We start from the raw sequence: 18531 nt of genomic DNA, 5'->3' as shown, positions 1-18531 counted from the left end.
TCCACTTGAGAGGTGTGGGAAGAGAGGTTGCCAGTGAAGACCGAGGCAAAAAAGTTGTTGACTACCTCAGCCTTCTCCTCATCCATTTGCCAGTCTTGTTCATCAGGGTGTACGCTTTCTTTGACTTTCCTTTTCTGGCTGACATACCTGCAGAAGCCCTTCTTATTATTCTTTGCATCCCATGCCCTTGTGCTCTATGAAAAACATCCTTAAAGATCTATCTTAACAGTGTGTTATACTGGTAGATACCTGCATGATCTTACCTTCTCCTTAGGACAGTGGATTCAAAGCCACCTCTGAGGAAGCTGTACAGCCACATAAGTACAGTGAAGCAAGCAAGCTAGAAAGCCCTGCTAAAAGGTGTATAACCTCTCCCATACACCATTTTATTAATGAGGTTGGAGGGCTTCTGGTCCTATGGGAATGGTGGGAGTATACAAGCACTTGCTCCCAATAACCTTCCCATACATGTATTTACACACTATATGCTTCCTGGCGTGAGGAATAGAGAACCCAAAGAGACATCAGTGAAACACAGCCCTACTGTGATCTACATAAACCCTCTTCAAAGCATACATCCTTCAAATTATTCATACCATGACTGAAGCTTGTGTCACCACAGGTTGCCATCCCTCCTATGTGTCCATACAAGTATTACTCAGTATATTACTGACAAAATTTTCTTAGAGTTAACCAGTTAAAGACAGCAAGGGTGCGAGTGGAGGCTGTACCTCAGGATTCCTCACTTATTGGTGTAGTCAGCAGGATGGCGGATTCAGTCACTGACTATTTACAGAAGCATGGAATTAGCTCTTCTCCAAGATTTTCTGAGGACTGGGCATGTGAAAATTGGGATAATTGGAGTAAAATAGAAGAACAGTTAAACCTTGTGACAGGAAAACTGAAAAATGGTAAAGAAAATGGAATAATATGCAAGATGTTGGGAACCTGTTTGGAAGCACCATGTCAGTATAAGAAATGCAAAGAAAAGGAAATGAGAGTGTTACAAGATGAGGTTGAACAGAGAAAGCAACAAGAAATGCTGTGATCTCTGCAAATAGAACAATCGCAGACAGAACTGGAGGAGTAAAAGGAAAAGTGAAAAAGAGTAGAGGACAAATTAGAACTCATGATAACTTGGGCCCCCAATCCCCCAGACCCTGTAAAGAACCATAAGTTGTGTCCCCAGAAGACTGGGATGGAGATATATGGGGGGACCCTGACCAGGAATTAACCCATGAGAGTAGTGAAAATAATGAGTTAGATGAATCGGAGTTTAGAGTGACCCCTATTATTAAAACTGAAGTGTCCGCAGGGCCCCGGGTCAGTAACCAAAAAAATATCACAGGAACAATTCTGTGGGACCCCTTTCAACTGTCTAATTTGCAGGAAAAATATTGGTGGAAGTCTGGTGAGAGTGAAACTGAGTATCTGTGGCACGTCTCCTTACCCAGAGGAGATTGTACTGTGTTAAACCAAGGTGAAGTGGACAGCTTTTGGGGACCAGGGGGACCAGATTTTCACAATGAACCACATTCTATCACATGCCAAATAGCTTATTGGGAAGGGGGCATAGACCCTCAGGAATTAGGAGAGCCACTGCTATCCCTATACAATCATTAAGCAAAATTTCTACTACTGTTGCAAAGGCAGCCTACATTCAAGCCATGAACGATAGGGGTCAACATGGCAACTACCCTGTCCCGTGTCCCATAGACCCCCCCGGCTAAGAAGCCACTAATATGGGGAGCCCCTGCTGCTTTAAAACTGTATCTCATTGCAAAAAGAGATGAAACAAAAGACAGCAGTGGAGCTAAACATTATATTAACGTGGATATACCCTAACTACTCATTAGAAGGGATAACCAGTCCAGAGTATCCCCACCAAAACTTGTGTTATTTCCCTTTCCCGGAACAGTACCAGGGACAATACCAAAACACCTTCCCCGGAGATTGGGTCAACCACCAGAAGAATACTTATCCTTCTTGCAGGAGTAATCATCTCCACCGTGAACCAGATCTGGTTTACATGTCAACAAGCCTGATGCACAGGGCGGAGAACCTCACTCCTTTTATTTGTACTAATCAATATGGTAACAGTCGCAATTGTGCTTAAGCCTGAGTGCATTACGCTGACAGTTGCTAACAAAGCAAGTTATAATTATACAAATTTAGGAATCCCATCCATTAACATGAATTTAGCAGGGGGAAATATAAGCATGATATGTGAAACACAATCCCCAGATGATGAAGGGGGAAGGTACTTACTTAGTTTTCAATATAGTTCCTTCGAAAAGTGGCATAGATATAACAAGGCTAGTAGTTGTTCAATGAGTGTTATGTTAAAAGAAAATATGGAAAGAGAACTAGTAGGCACATGGAGATATAATTTATCTACAGCTGAAACAGATAATTTATATTGGCACAGCAAAAACTACCTTAGCCCCCACAATGAATCCTGCTATCTCCAAGACCCCCGATAAGACTGTCGAAACGTTATGCCCTCAGATTTCTGAAATTGGACCCTATGCTACTAAATATACAGGCCAGCAACAAGTGCTTTTTAATCCATCATGGTCCTTCAAGCGAGTGGAACTATCAATGAAGGTTAATATCGCTGCGATTAAACCTACCTGCTCACCATTCCTAAACACATCTTATACAGGATGGTTAGCATGGTTGCACGGGCAAATCCTCACCTCTCCAAAACGAGCAAGGAGAGATGTGACTGGCATCCTGGGAACCGGATTAGGAGTATTTAACAACACAGACACTGAAGTTTTGGCAAACAAGTTAAGCTTGGCAACAAGTGATTTGTATAAACTAGAATATCCATTAAGATCTTCTTTGCTGGCACTAGGAACTAGTCAATGGCTCTTAGCTGGTATATTGCCTAAATGGGAAAGAATTAATGAAAAGGACCACCAACTAATTGTAGATGCACTTGGCATCACTCAGAATAGTGTTTTTCTAGCTCTTAGCTGTATCCAAGCTCAGTTATGTGTGCAATCCACTATAGAGGCAATTACAAGGTGATGAGGGCACCTTGCCCACTGAGATTCGAAGGGTAATTTGGGAAAATGCAACTCAATTTGGAAAAGATTTCCAACATTGGTGGTATCTAGTCAACTTCACTTATGACCCCACCAGCAATAAAGCCACAGCTTTTGTTTTAACAATATGCAATGCTTCGGTATCCACCATATACCCAATCATTGCACTGGGATTAAATCACCATGGAACTGTAGTCTATCCATTAGAACATAAGAGTACAGGCCCAACAAAATGGGAACAAATGGCAAACTGTCAATGTTGATGGATGTGTTGTATGGAAACAACAAGGATTTATTTGTGAAAGTAATACCATTAAGGCCCAAGACGTTTGTCTTGACACTGAACAAAATGTTTGTCAGTTTGAAATACACCCCAATGAAACCCTTGAAACTGTACTTGTATATGTTGGAAATGGATGTGCTTGCATGAGAACCTTTTGTGACTATATATTTATAGACAACACCACTGTAGATATACACAGTCATTCAAATATCTGTATTTGTAATTTTACTAAAATTATGGGATGCAACTTGAACTATTCGGCTCCTGTCACAACCCACCAATTGCTACAATCTAGCTACACATTGTATCAACATTTATTGCCTGCTGCCATTGGAATGAATCTCATATTGGTAAGAAAACTGTTGCAACATGATGGCCTGTGTCAATTGCTAAAACAAGTTCAACATAATGGACAAAGGACCCAAATTACCATCCATCATGATACAGATGAGATACACCACATCCTAGAAAGAGTGAAGAAAGATGGAGAACATCACTGGTGGGAAACTGTTCTTGGACAGTCACCAACAGCAACTGAAGCTTTGAATTTGATGTTACACCCAATTGTAGTCTTGTTACTCTTTGTAGTTTTGTGTTTCTTGTTAACCTTTGTTTATATATCAAATTATGGTGCTTAGCTTAATATATGGCAGCTATGAGTGAACATGTCAATGTTAAAGAATCAGCAAATCTGACATATTAACTTACATACCAGCCTATCGAAAAGGTGATGTCTTTACCACCCTATATTTATGGCACAGAGGCAAGAGGTGACCATACCAAGTAAAGTGGACTGACTGCAGTCACAGGGTGGAGAGTGTGACGGATGCGCTCCTCCTGTTTGAACTAACTTTACATTGGTCCAGGCAGATGCTCAGCAAGTAGCGAGAACATAGCACGAAATTCCCAAAAATCAGTTTGGCTGGAGACTGGGCTGATAAACGGCTGAAACTGCATTAACACAGGAGAAAATCTGACTACAAATCAACCACTTTGTGCTATAAATACCTGCAGCCATCAGAGTCCCTTGAGCTCTCCCTCCATAGCACCTGGGTGCGCAGCAGTGATCTTCCCTTGGGTCAGGACGCCTCTCAAGGTTACCCCTTGAGGATGAGAGATCCCTTACCTGACACCAGACACCGAAGAGCTGGTGATGTTTTTTGCATGCATGTAACTCTTAAGGTACGTATAGTAAGCTTAAGCAATAATCTTTGTATCCCATACTAACTTTAAGTGTAGTAAATAGTAGAGTATTGACTGCCAGTGTGTCTGTACTAATTAAATATTTTACATACCTAAATTTTCTGATTAAAACTCAATAAACTAACTACTAGATCAGATCTGTTTGAGTTATCTCTGACTCTTTCCTGTGACACCTATTGACCAATACCAAGCTCTAGCAGTGGGGTGAAAGAAGTGGACACATGACCATTTTTGCCAGCACCATCCAAACTACTCTTACCACAAGTGTTGCAGGTCCATTTATTGCTTCTTGCTACACACTGAAGAACTTGTTGCTAAAATATTCTGTCTCATTTGTCCTCAGTTTCCTTAAGTTTTCAGAAGAGACTGTTAGTTATACATCCAGAAACAAGGCAAAGAAAAAGTGGGTGTTTACAAGACAGTAGTTTAAAAATGGAAAAATGTACAAGTGTTTTAATTTAGTTTAGAAAATAGGTAAATTAACAAATAGGTAAACAGGTGTATTAGTGACAGCAGCCCTTATTTTAATAAATCCTTTTTTAAGCAAACCACTCACTTTTATTACTTAAGGACATTCTGCTTGTACATCTCACTACTTTTTTTTAAGGAATATTTGTAAAAATATATGTAAAATAGTGATTCTATATTTTTCACAGACAGATCAATCAATGCTATTGTTAGTTAACATTGAATGGGGTTGTATAGTTGTTTGTTGGGGTTTTTTTTCCTTAGTACAAAGTCTCTAAGGTATCAGTGTAAGGCTTGGCTTGACTTCATTTTGGATGACAGTCTTGAAAAGGGGCAATCCAAGACAACCGTGCCCTAGAAACCTTTGACTCAGAGTTCACTTGCAGCCAGGGAGACTGCAGGAGTGCCTCGTACAAGATACGCACCAGGGAAATTCCTCCTGGCTTTCTCCTTTGAGAAAGGTGAGAGGTGGGATTTAGGATGTAAGTCTGTTCCCAGCAGGAGAAAAGATGTGCATCACTAGGTATCACATACAGTATTTCTGACACATATAAGAAAACATGTCCGTTTTCTAGGAGGAGGACCATTGCTCCCTTCACTAACAGAGGCTGTGAATAGTGAACTTGTTCTCTCCTCAGCTAGCCCCTCAGAGGACAGCAACTCAGCATTTATGGCCTTGGGTCACCTAGAAGCCTCCGAAGGCTCCTTTCACAGCAAGGACAGTTTCCTCAAGTATCCGGGATGACTCTGAAGCTAGCAACCATGGCGATCCAAGTTTGGGCTATCAAGGCACTGAACCACTCCAGGCAGCTTAATGGGCAGCTGCCTCACAGGTCCATCAAGTCAAGCCAGGGACCACTGGTGTACCTGCATGAGACAGGAGAAGAAGCCTCTCCTACAACAGCCTCTACAGTCATGTAGAGACTCTACTCTATTGCTTTAGTCTGTACAGCTACCAGATATACATCCCAACATAACGATTTTTAGCATATTAAAAACCAAACTGGACTGTTAGCCAAGCAGTCAGTAAGGCAGGGATGATTCTAAGTAGATTAACTGCTTTCTCCATCTCTGCCAAAGCCACTTGCGCTCTGACATTTTACAAATAGCAAGGCTGGACTGAAGCTGCTGCTATAGTGATTCTTAACTGGTATTCCTGCAAAGGAACCAGTGAGATAACATCCATTAGACAGTGGTTTGAACATTTAATGTCACCTTTCCACTAAAGCTGTTCCTGAGAGAGTCAAGCAGCAAGGTCCAACTGCTCTAGTATAATGGTGACCATGAAGAGAAATTCTATGAGAGATGCTATGCTCTATTAACCCTCCCTTGTTCCCAAATAGATCTTCCAAAATTCTCTTTTAGTTCAAAGCTCTGTTTTGAGAAGGCAACTTCTTGTTCCAGACAGACTTAAACATCTAAATTGCTTAAGGTAGACTAGGCTGTGGTAAAGGCTGAGGCTGGCCTAGGAGTTTATCACCTTCTCCATGCCAGAAACCTGACCATTTCAGCCCAAAATAATACAGACAGCTTTGTACTGTTTCTGAAGTATGTTTCTACATGAGACAAGAAAGCATGGATTAAAAGGATCCTTAAGCCATTTCATCTTGCTGCAGTACCCTGACAGTGCAATATGAGGGTGAGCTGAGAAGAAAGAGATCTCTGGAAGGCTGGAAGGTGACCTTCGGCAGCAGCAAATCTCCAGAACACGCTGGTCTGATCTAGATCTGTATGTAATCCACCTTGTCTGGGATTTGTCTCGGGCATAAGGGAAGGGTATGTGAACCCTTGGTCCTGGTGCGTGGGCATCTCCACACTTCTATAATGGAAGAGTTGGGCCTCCCGCTAATTTGGGGGGATACACAGGTCCACAGGGGCACAGGACCACTGTCCAGACTTGTAGGAAATGTTGGGAATTCATAGCAGATCCAAGCAGTAACTGTCTCAATTACACGATCTTCAAAATTGCCTGAAAGGATACATTACAGTGCACCGTAAGTCAGGTGTTCCTTACACACCTCTCTCATTTTTCTGTCAGGGCAATCAAGACGTTGCTATGTGCAGCTGAAGGGCTGTATAACACGGACAATTGGGAATTTACTTACTCTGCCTCCGGGAGGAAAGCCCAGATCCTCAAGAAGTGTTCGGCATCTCCCTTCTAATTTAAGTTCTTCCAAAGATGGAGGTCCAGGCTCTCCCAGAACTCATTCTACAACAGAAAAATGCAAATAAGCCTTCAGCTAAGGGAAAACACCAGCTTTCCATATTGTTATCCACTAAAATTGTATTTACAGATATTGTGAATAAGCAGGAATATAACATTTCCGAACAATTTGATAAGAACTTAGATAATGTTCCTTTTCCATCCAGAAAGAAGATTACTGCTTAGAATTTTTTTAAGCCAAAGCTATAGATATGCTAGTGAGCCATGCAAAAAGAAAGTCTACTGCCTATTTTATTAGGGCTGTGGGGAGGGGGGTAGTTTTACTTACCATTGTTTATAATAGATATTCTAAGGTTGAAGCAACATCTTTTTATTGTCACTCATTGAAAGCTATCTAGAGGATTCTAAATGATAGGTAATGAAAAACGAGAGTTGCTGGGAGGTATCTAGCAGGTACTGCAGGAGTCAGGTCAGGCCTTAATGTCTTCATCTTGGTCCAGAGGAAAAGAGTAAATAGAATACTAATGAAAGTTGCAGATGGTACTAAAATCAGTAAAGGTTATCAACCCCAGTGAAATAATGCAAAAGGACGTGAATAGGTTAGGAATGTGGGCTTAAAGTAAAACTATGTTTAGCCTGGAAAATTGCAAGCTAATCCCACTAGAGAAAAATTAATTAATGTTGAGTAGCAAAGGGAGGAAGGTCCAAAGAACCTGAAATGCAGGGTTATTGAAAATGATCTGGGGTGAAAGAAAACTTAAAGTTAGAGATAAATCTGCAGTGTGAAGTAGAAAGAAAAAATATTGTTGAGCTAAAGACTTAGGCAAAATTCACGAGTCATAAACCAAGATGAAATATTGTAGCTTTGTGAGGGGCAATATCTGGCAGAATGTCTCTAAATGAAAGCATCCCAGTACCAGAGGGCAAAGTACAAGGAGTGAAGACTTTTTTTTCTTCCCTTCAGGGATAATTGTTTTCTAAGGACACAATAAAGATTCTTGAGTAAGTCATGAAAAAGTGAGCTTGAATAAGTGATGTGAAAATGGGCATGTCCCTCCAGAAGTAAATATTTTCCTCTTCTACTAATACTTTCATTGTAGTTGGCCAAAGAGAATGAGATTAATTTAAAGAGATCAAAATCAAGATCTAGTAGCCAAGGTAGCAGGCACACTTAGAGAAGACATAAGTTTTAGCACTTCAGGCATTTGAAGGAAGGAGTAGGCAATTTTAGAGCTGTGCAATAATAAACTTTGGTAAAATTGGAAAGTAAACTAGATAGCACAGCAGAGCTTCCATGCTTTGTAACTTGTGCTACTTCCTACTGACTTAAGTTTTCTCATTGGCTAAACTTGATTTCTAGGAAAGCATGTTTCAAACTCATACAATCTCCTGAAGGGGCTTGCTTCAGTGTTTTCATGTAAGATAGGGATTATTTTTTTTTTAATCAGGTCACATTAGTCTAATTAATATGACAGATCACTAGATATTACTGAAGATCAGCCCTAGTACTTAGTTATTTACTGCTTCATCTAGACAGCTTTGGAAATAAAACAGTAGCAGTGTTCCAAGGAAATGTGCTCTGTGTTCGGAGAGCTGTCCTTTTTTTCCTGTCCCTGACTTTGTCTCTGTAGGGAGGTTATTTAATATCTTTTGTACTTTCCTTACATACTGATAACATGGAGGTAATAGTACACATTTTCAGAAACTGCTGACAATGTATGGAATGTTCTGTATAAGAGACAGATTTAATATAATGAAATATTTTATATATATACACTGATATTACATTCTAATAAACTATATTATTTTGTTCCTTTAAACTACTGACATTTGTTTCCAAAAGCTCTTAATTCTGAATTGATAGATTTTTTAATTAAATGTTTTATAGTTCAGAAGACTTTCCTGAGTAAATAGCAATTTTCAGATCGATCAAAATTTAAGCCTAATTTATGTGTTGAGGGTTTTTTTTCCCCTCTGACAAATGCAGTTTCTATCATTTCAGTGAGAAGTTCCTATTTTATGTACAATGCTTAAGAATGATTAATGAGATTCATTGTTAAGGCCAAAACTTTAATAAAATCTATCCTAAGTGCTGTAATAACTAATAACTAGTTCCATTTAATTATCTGAAGTCAATTGATTTGAAACAAATATAGTTAAAAAAAGTCACTTGCTGCTTCATTACTTATGCTAAGTGCAACACACAAATTCCTAATTTTGCAAAGGCAACATAAATGATTTGCTACAGAGCAGTAGTGCAGTTATACCTGGAAATGTCTGTGCTTAAGGTCATTGCTTTTTCTACATCACGGCAAATGACCATTTAACATCGTATAGAAGAGATTTCGGACGATACAGGCGTGATGCAGAGCGATTGCTGTTTCTCACACTTGTCCTCAGGAAAATCTGGTTCCGTTCCTGCCTCATTAGACAACAAAGGGATCTGGGAAGGGAGTTAGGCTGAAATCTTGTGAGGATTCAAAAGAAAGGTTGTTCAGGCAGGCAGTAGGGTTTGGGCACCTATTTTGACCCCTGTGTATCTCTCGAGCTCTGCGCAGGAGACCATCCCAACACCACTGGAAGAGATTTCTTCCAATGTTCTGGCCTGGGGAACGCGCCTGCAGCGCACGATACGACGGCAAAGCAGAGATGCACTGCAGCCTGTAAAGTGACAGCTAGGGTGCACTGATACATAAGTGCCTGGCAACTGCTCTAATTTATTGCAGTAGCTGTTATGGCTCTCTGTGAAGCCTAAAATAATCTATGAGTGTTTCACATTTTAATAGTATTCATGTTGAGGGCCTCTGTGTGACTGCAGCTATATGATAACATATGCCCCAATCGGATCTGCCCTTTGTGTGCAAGATGACACAATTTGTGCATAGTTCGCCATGAGGGAGACAGAGATTACCCTTTTCCAGTGCAGGCAACGCCAGGTCTTCCAGCCTCTCGTATACACCAGAGAGACAAATATTTTCCTTTTTAAGAGCATTTACACCCTCAGAGCTCAACAGATGGGACCTTCTTGCCCTCCAAGGCAAAGCTCTGCTGTCAGAAGAGACACACAGAGGAGTAAGTAAGTAGCAGGCACAGAAACTAGTTAAGAGTTTAATGGGATTTGGCTGATTATTATGTTTTCTTTCATTATTATTAACTCATATTTTCAGTAACACCAAGGATGTCAAGCAAGGGACACCATTAGAAGTCTAGCAAAGAAAAACACTGTCCAAGAACATCACTGTTTATAGAAGCTGAGCACATCAGAAAGTTAGGAAAAACTACAGTTAAGATCACTAGCAATATTCATTCCCTCCTCGGAAGCTCATGTTGTACAGTGCTACATAATCACATGTTCTTTATTACACAGTTTCTCTTTACCTACCCAGCCTGTTTCCAACAGCCCATCTCCAGTCTCCATGTCCCTCTGACTGCCTGCTCCCACCTTACTTCCAGGCAAGAAGTCCCACATAACCAGCCTGTTCTCCTCTCCAGCAGCATCTCAGTTTTAGTTAGATTTGTCCAGGCATTTTTGGTCTCCTTTCTTTCTCTGTCCTCCTGAATACATGTCCAGATTTGCTCTCCAAACATATTGCCTCCAGGCCACTTCTGCATCCCTTGTCTTTAGTTTCAGAGCATTTCTACCAACAGTTCATGTGCTCATATCTACACTAATAAGTGAAGTGGGTTACAGCCTCAAGAGCAAGTGGCACTGCACAAATCCATATGCCTAAGCCTTCCTCCCTGAACTTTCTCCCCCCAAATTAGGATGGTGTCATCCTGTCATTCCAGTCATGCTGCACCATCCCCTAAACCATGCAGGATATAACTTGTCCATCTTGGGGTTTTTTTACTAGCTTCTCCAGAAATGCCCTCCTTTGTATAATTTTCTTTATGGATGTATTTTTTTTTACTGTCCCTGACATAAATGCCACCCTTATGGACAAATTTCAAGTGCCTGCTTGAATCCTGGCAGAAACACAATAGTTGCAGACCTCCTGAAAGAAAAGACTGCTGCCATCTTAAGATGCATTTCCCCCAGCCTGGCTCTCAGCGAAGATTGGGTTGATTTGGCTGAATTTTTCCAACAATCAAAGGCAGACCCCTAGCAGAGAAAATTTAATCCCAAAATGTAGTGTGATAAAAAGCCATAAGAGGGTTATATAAAAGGAAACATCGTGAAACTTTGACAAGCACTGCTCCTAGCCCTGCTAATAATACCTTTTTGACTGGCCTGATATTCCTTGATCCTCTTGTAAAGATTGCAAAAGGTAAAGAAGATTTTACAGGCAGCCTCAATAACTACCAAATCATGTCTTTGTCTGTATATTTGCATACTTCTCACCTGCTCAGTTTTAAGCTCGAAGGCAAAAAAGGTGTCAGTTCAGGAGCTGCCAACCCGCACTTTCTGAATTCATCTTGGATCCTTCCCAGACCTACGCAAGAAGGTGCAAACACAGAAGTCAAATGTCAGGGTCAGTGCTGCATATACAGATGCCTTTTTGCGGAGGAGCCCACAGAGCACACTCCTATGGTACACGTCAGGATTTACTGAGCACATTTAGGGAAGCTGCCAAAGTGTTTGGAGTGCTTTGGCAGCAGAAGAAACAGCTGGTCCCATCAAAGTGATCACATTCTTGGGCATTAATTTAGAGTCTGAGAGGATGGAGTGATGCTTGCCAGGGGATAAGCTGCATAATCCTAAAGGGTTAGTGACTCAGAAATTACAGGCTAGTAAAGGTACGGTTAACGCAGTTGCAACTGCTTAGTTAACTAGTCGCTTGAACCTTGGAGAAAAGTGCATTTAGGCAACAGGTAGCCTCCCAACTGACAAGTTCTTTCAATGGCAGGAGCTATAGATGGACTAGCATTGTAAGGCATCAGACTGAGCATTGGGAGCCATTTTATGGAGTCTCAGTAAATAACTATAAGTCAGTGCTAGTGCAAGAATGAATTATCTACCAGTGTGTATTGTGAAAATACACTTGAATGTGTCTGGAAGGTTTTCTTCTAGGGAGCACATGTTGGAGGTATGTGGAGAAATGTATCAGAAAAAAATAAAATATGTGTTTGTGATGACCTCCATTAAAATATATAAGGCTTATTGCTGTCTGATTTATTGTGGCATTTCCTAAACATAAGAGAAGTAGCTTCTATAAAGTTTTGATGTTGACCTTCTCATAATGGCCTAGTAGATGTCTTTTTTATTTTTTTTACTTATCCACTCTATAGCAATGAGAAACATCCAAATAATTCCCGAGCCAATTAATGAGTCCCTTTCTGCTCTGAGCTATTAAGAAGAAAATTTCATAGGAGTTAGTTATGAAAACCTGAACTTGATGCTGGTAAGGAGAATTCGTCATCTTCCTTCCTTCTTCTATTTACACCAGCATGGAAAACATCCCCTTTTCACCTCAGACCCAAGGCTGCTATTGCAACATTACAAAACTGCTGAGTAATTTTCTTTCTCTGCTTAACGATTTCTAGTTTTGGCATCTGGAAGTTTCCATTGACTCATCAGTTAACATCCTATGAAATGCAACCAAACATCAAAGCAAACCCCAAAACACATTACGAATATAGTTGGCACTCTTATCTTCCACATTATTTTTCCTGTGAAAAGAGAGGGAACTTATACACATCTCTGTCTCTTTCTTGTCTTGGGGCTTTACTTTCACCCCCAAACTATTCTTAAAACACAAGCATTTGGAAGGCTAACACACAAGGATGGATTAATTTATCAAAGCATCAAAGCACTAAATTCCGTAGAGATTTTTTTTTTTTAAGTTAACCCCCTTTGCTTATAAGACAAAAGGATGTACCAAGGGGACAGCAACATAGGTATGAAAAATGAATTCAACCACAGGCAAGGCAACAGGGAAGGACTAAGATGTGTAACTGTCATTTATTATATCACATAAGCTACAGACTTTTTTCTTCCTCACTAAGAAATTTTGGTAAGCAAAACTACACACTATAAAATTATGATCTTTTAATGGAAACTGTAACAAGCCATTTTTTTCAGCTGGAAAAAAAAAGAAAATTGTGATTGTTATCCACAAGGCAATCAGAAGTTTACAACCTTACTTTTCACTTTACCAAACCATTTTTATTGGCTGGATTTTGCTGGGGGAAGGGGAAGACTCCTGGTGGGTTTTTTTTTTCAGCATAGGGTAATTAACGTATATAGGTCACCACATCAGATGTAGAAATCCTCCAACAACACACTACTTCTGAAATAATGCACTGGATTCAAAGACTACACAGAACTGTACACAAAGTACTCCATTAACAGCAGGTGCTGTACAAAAAAGCTCTCTTTACAAGAGCTTTTAATTACTGTATATCTTTGTTTAGAAGCCACCTTCAACTACCTTTTCCTTGCAAGCTGCAGGGGAAAGCAATTAAATGTATGAGAAAGCCACCCTCAATTTAAAGCTGCAGGAGGAATTAATTAGCGCAACAGAAATCTTAGCTTGTACACAAAGAAATACGGTACATGAAGTCACTAGAGGCTGGGTATTACTTTGACATAATTAATACATGTCATAAATCTTAAGATATGTGACTACTGAAAGTTGAAAGTGATAGCTGGCTGGATGGCCCATGTTTATACCCAAGTCTCCCTATAGCAGCGGAGTTGGCTGTTTACACAAAATTACATTTATATCTCTTGGCTGTATAAGTCACACCTTCTCTAAATTCCCTTCACATAGGCAAAGGGTCTGAATTAGCTGAGTGAGCCCCTTTGCTTATAAGGGACAGGAAGGTACAGAGATTTATTTATTTGAAGTAAGGTTATTTAGATAGATCTGGCTACAAAGAAAGACTGTATAAGAGGAGGAAAGTGATCTTTCTAGTCTTGGCTGGTATTTGCCAAGTTTACAAGTCTTGGTTTTAATACTGGGACTAATCTCGTACTAGGCTAAAATCTCTTCTTCAACCCTTTTCCCATCACAGTATAGCGGAGTCTGTTTAGACATAGTGCAAAAAGGCATTTTGAAGGTTGGTGTGCTGTTGTTTTTTTTAAAAAAGGAATGGAAGTTTACAAAATGGTTTCAGTGGTTTTAGGAGCTAATCCTTGATGGTCAATGACATGAAAACTTGTGAAAAAAAAAACCAAAACAAAACAGTCAATACGAACTCCACTGAAGCTAAAGGCAAAAATGTTCCTGCCTAAAACAAGACCAGAAAATGCTTCACTCGATGGTATTTTGTAAGGCATACAAAGGTTAATTAGATACTTTCTGTTGCATTATATAGTAGGAAACCTCGATTAATTACCGCTTCTTTAATTTAACTGATTCATTAAAAACTGACTATAGAACAACAAAAAAGTATTATCTTTCCCATAGTACCTAACTTACTTCTACAGTCCAAAGCATATGACCTTTAATCAAAATCAGATTTTAACAGAGACCTTGAATGGTTAATAGTAACATGCAGCATCACTCAAACCCTAAAATGAATGAAGCTTCCACTGACTTCAATCAGACTCTGCTCTTCTAAACACCTCAATGTTTGTTCTTGTGCTTTCTAGTGTCCTGCATTACAGGAGAAAAGGTTGATATTAACAGCTTGCTTTACCACTATTTTTATTTCAAGTTAATAGCACAACTAAGGTGTTTCTGCAAATGTTTGATTTTATGAGCTCTTGTGCATTTTCTCAACCAGTTAGTCAAATTGCCTTCTTGACTGTATCTCCTTGCTAAATCCAGCTTTTTTAGTTTTTGTTATTTAGTACACTACTGTATTCCATCAAAGGCAAAGTTCAATTATTTGTCTTTTGAAGGTCTGAGTGCCTTGCTTAAAATGCCAAGTGCATTAAAAACAGGCCACCCTTGACTTTTGTAAGGATATATAGAAGGATAATAAGTTAGTTGGATTTAACAGAATTTTGAAATTGAGCATGTGTGTATGTGTGCATGTGTGTGTATGCGTGCATGAAGATACCAAAATAAGGATTAAATGCTGTCATATTATCAAGAACACTTTTTTTTTTTACCATTTACCATTTTTTCTTCTTAACAAGGAGCAAAAGGAAGAAAAGTCTTGCAGTTAAAACAAAGGACACCGAGTCAGGAGACACTGAACTTGGAAGAAAACATATACTGAAATATTTTACTAGCATAAAAATAGGGCTTTAAAGCCTCACAAGTGTAAATGAGAGAAAATTCTAGCAGAAAAATGTTGCATTTTTGCTGTGACTACTTGGGGGATTGATTATTGCACCACTTCTGAATTAGGTTCACTGTCCTTATGTATTTGTATTTCCATTTTGAAGACAACTCTGTATGCTGCCTTTTCCCTCCATACTGAGACTGAACCTATAAGGGATAGCAAAAATTCTTGTAGGCAGAATGAATCTGCTAAAAGATCTTGGTGAACTTTGCAAAGAGGTGGTTCTCGGCCATGCTAATTTAAACCTCGCACCTGGAATGGTGGGAGATTTCTACCATCTGTAGAAATGGCTTCAGGTGGTCACCTGTGAAAAGGCTCTGGAGGCTTTAAAAGAGAAGGAACACAATTTAAAAGTTGACTGTGGTACCGATTATACATGGCTGGCTGTTCATGAACAGGAGACGTATGAGGGCTGTAGGGCAGACGCTTCACCTTGAACGCTGTTGTGCAACTCCTTGCAGTAGGATTCACCCTAGCAGCTCTACTTCGACGAGTAAAGGCTGCAGAAGGGATGCAGGCGTAGTAGCAATTAGTTTCTGCAGAGTTTTTAAAAATCTATTTAGAAGCCAATTGTCTATGGCAGGCATGTTCAGCATGCATGTGTATTCCTGTGTAAATGGCAAACTTCGAGTAAAACAGAGATTAATTTAATTAAGTTTAAACATTTCAGCTTTTTATTTTATGGTTACACACATAAGTAGAGCAATAACTGAATACAAATGCTGCATATTTACTGTGGCATGATCCAAGCAATTGCTACTAAAGTATTAAGGAAAAGCATCATTTCACTCTTTTAATTTTATTTTATAATTAGGTGGGAACATATTTTGGTGAATACATTTTTAGTTAGAAGTTATAGATTGTGCTTCTCTTTGTTTTGGAAGGATGATTTTAGCCCTGTTAGCAACAATTAAAATAGCTATAAAAAGGCATTTATAGCTTTTGTACTTGTTTTTCTTGTTCGTTTTCATCAAATATTTCACACTCATATGATGTATGCAGTCTGCTAAAAGTCACTAGCACAGACTTTCAAAAATGCTTTTAAACATCTGGTTAAAAACATAGCTTTTTATGCACTGTGATTGGTAATTCGTCCTTTTTACATGAGTGTTGTGCCAGTTGTTCATTATGCCTCTGACTTCTGTTACTTTTTATTCTCAAAAATGATTTGAAAAAGTTTAGAAGGAAAACTTAAAAGCAGAGCAAAAACAACACTGGCAACTTTTTTGAGTGCCAGAGTTTTAACTGCTTACTGTTGAAGTGCTTTCCTGACTTTCCATTCAAACAAATATTTTTGTACACAGTATTACAGGAAGGGCTGAATGCATGCCTGCGAAGTGCAACATGGCAAACATCTGTGTATATTCTACGTATACCATACTGTTAAAATCAATCTGTTCAGGTCAGTTTCCATTCTGAGCAGAGCTGAGAAACACAACCACCAGTTTCTGTCACGTGCTGCGTCTTATCAATTAAAAATAAATTAAATTTCATGCAAAGAACCCAACTTAAAAATCCCAGAAAACAACAACAGAACCTTTCCACTAATGATTTTCAGTCATCAGAAGTGGAGAGAGACTCAGACAGCAGACAGCATGGTCCCAGCATGCTTTTTGCCTTTTTTTTTGTTTGCACAGTAGCTGTCAGTTGCAGCCCTGCAGGTAGTAGAACCCAGTGGGAAGAGGGGCGGGACAGAGCGATGCTGCCTGAACTGACAGCAAATTTAAATTACTGAGCTTTCTTTTTCTTTTTTTTTCTTTCTTTCTTTGCGTGCTTTTTTTTTTTTTTTTTGGTATTTTTCTACTCTGCGACAAACTGAAAAGATTCTAGCACACGCTAATTTAACAACCCTGCTTCGTCGTCTTCTTTTTTTTTCCCCCTTCTGCTTCCAGGATAATTAAAAGAGAAACCTGTAAAGGCAACATTCCTTCAAGCAAGTTGGTGCTGCAACGTGCTGGTAAGATGAATTTTTTTTTCTTTTTTTTTCCCTTCCCCATCTTTTCTTTTCCTTTTTTGGAGCTGAAAGCTTTGTATATCTAACGCAGTCATAAGTGTGGTTCCCCTGCTGTGGAGGGTTAGGATGTAATGAAAAGGTGTAACTGCTTGATATGTGACCTTCTCCTATTACTTAAAATGGATAATAACAGCTTTCGTGTCTGTCCTCATGATGCTTTTCTCTCTGTGAATTGACTATTTGCTCAACAGAAGCGGTGCTGTGATTGTCGCACTATGACAATGAGGACTTGATTGTTTTTTGGTTACTGTTCCATGCTCCTATCAGAAAAGATACTTGAGTTGGGGGCTTTGTGTGTGTTATTTTTTTTTCTCTGAACGTTGCCTGAAGCACTGATACGATGGGGGTGGAGATGGGGGTGGAGGAGATGGTCCTGGGTATCATTCTGCCTGTTCAGCTGTTTACTAGGTAGAGAAGTGCAACACTGAAACTTTTTAAAAAAATAAATAAATATTTTTCAGCTTGCATCGAGTGGGGTCAGTATATCCAGGATTTATTGTTGTCCAGTGCTGGGTAAAGTTCTTGCTGTCCCTTGCTTTGTTCTTCTGGAGAAGGGGGGAAGGGATGTTCCACTTCATACCTTGTCATACCATTGTAGTAGCTAATTGCAAGAAGCTGACAAACTTTGAGATGAAATACCAAGTGTTGCTTTTTGTAAAGAATGAGTTTGATGGTGTGGATAGTTTCCTGTGAATACAAGGCTGCCAGATACAATCAGATCCGTATTATACGTGTTGCAGTTCCTGCCTTGCAAGTCCCCTGATTTCCAAGGTCTGCTTTCCAGTCTTTTTGTGACACTAATACATTATTATTTTTACTTTTTTTTTTTTAAAAATTAGATGTGTTTTGCTTTTGGTTTGTGTTTACCCTTATAAAACTTACAAGGTGACGGGTTTTTTCTCAGGCTTTCTGGATGTAATTCTGCCAAGTATTAAATGCTACAACACCTCCTGAAACTATCAGGAGGGCTAAGCTTGTCCTGTATTTAAGAGGAAATTGCTGAGTACTAGCAGAACTGGATCTTATGATTACTGAACTAGGTCTCCTTTCCTAACTGCAATTAGTTGTTGTTGCACATTAAGACTGGATCATGTAGCCTTTTACTGAAGTATTTAGAATAAACACTACTCTTATGGTGAGTTGTTCACAGGTTTGTGTCCATGCTGAG

The sequence above is a fragment of the Haliaeetus leucocephalus genome, unplaced genomic scaffold (assembly GCF_000737465.1).
Source record: "Haliaeetus leucocephalus isolate CR32 unplaced genomic scaffold, Haliaeetus_leucocephalus-4.0 Scaffold751, whole genome shotgun sequence".
NCBI lineage: Eukaryota > Metazoa > Chordata > Aves > Accipitriformes > Accipitridae > Haliaeetus > Haliaeetus leucocephalus.
The sequence above is the reverse complement of the archived record's forward strand: the minus strand, read 5'-3'. Positions refer to the sequence as shown.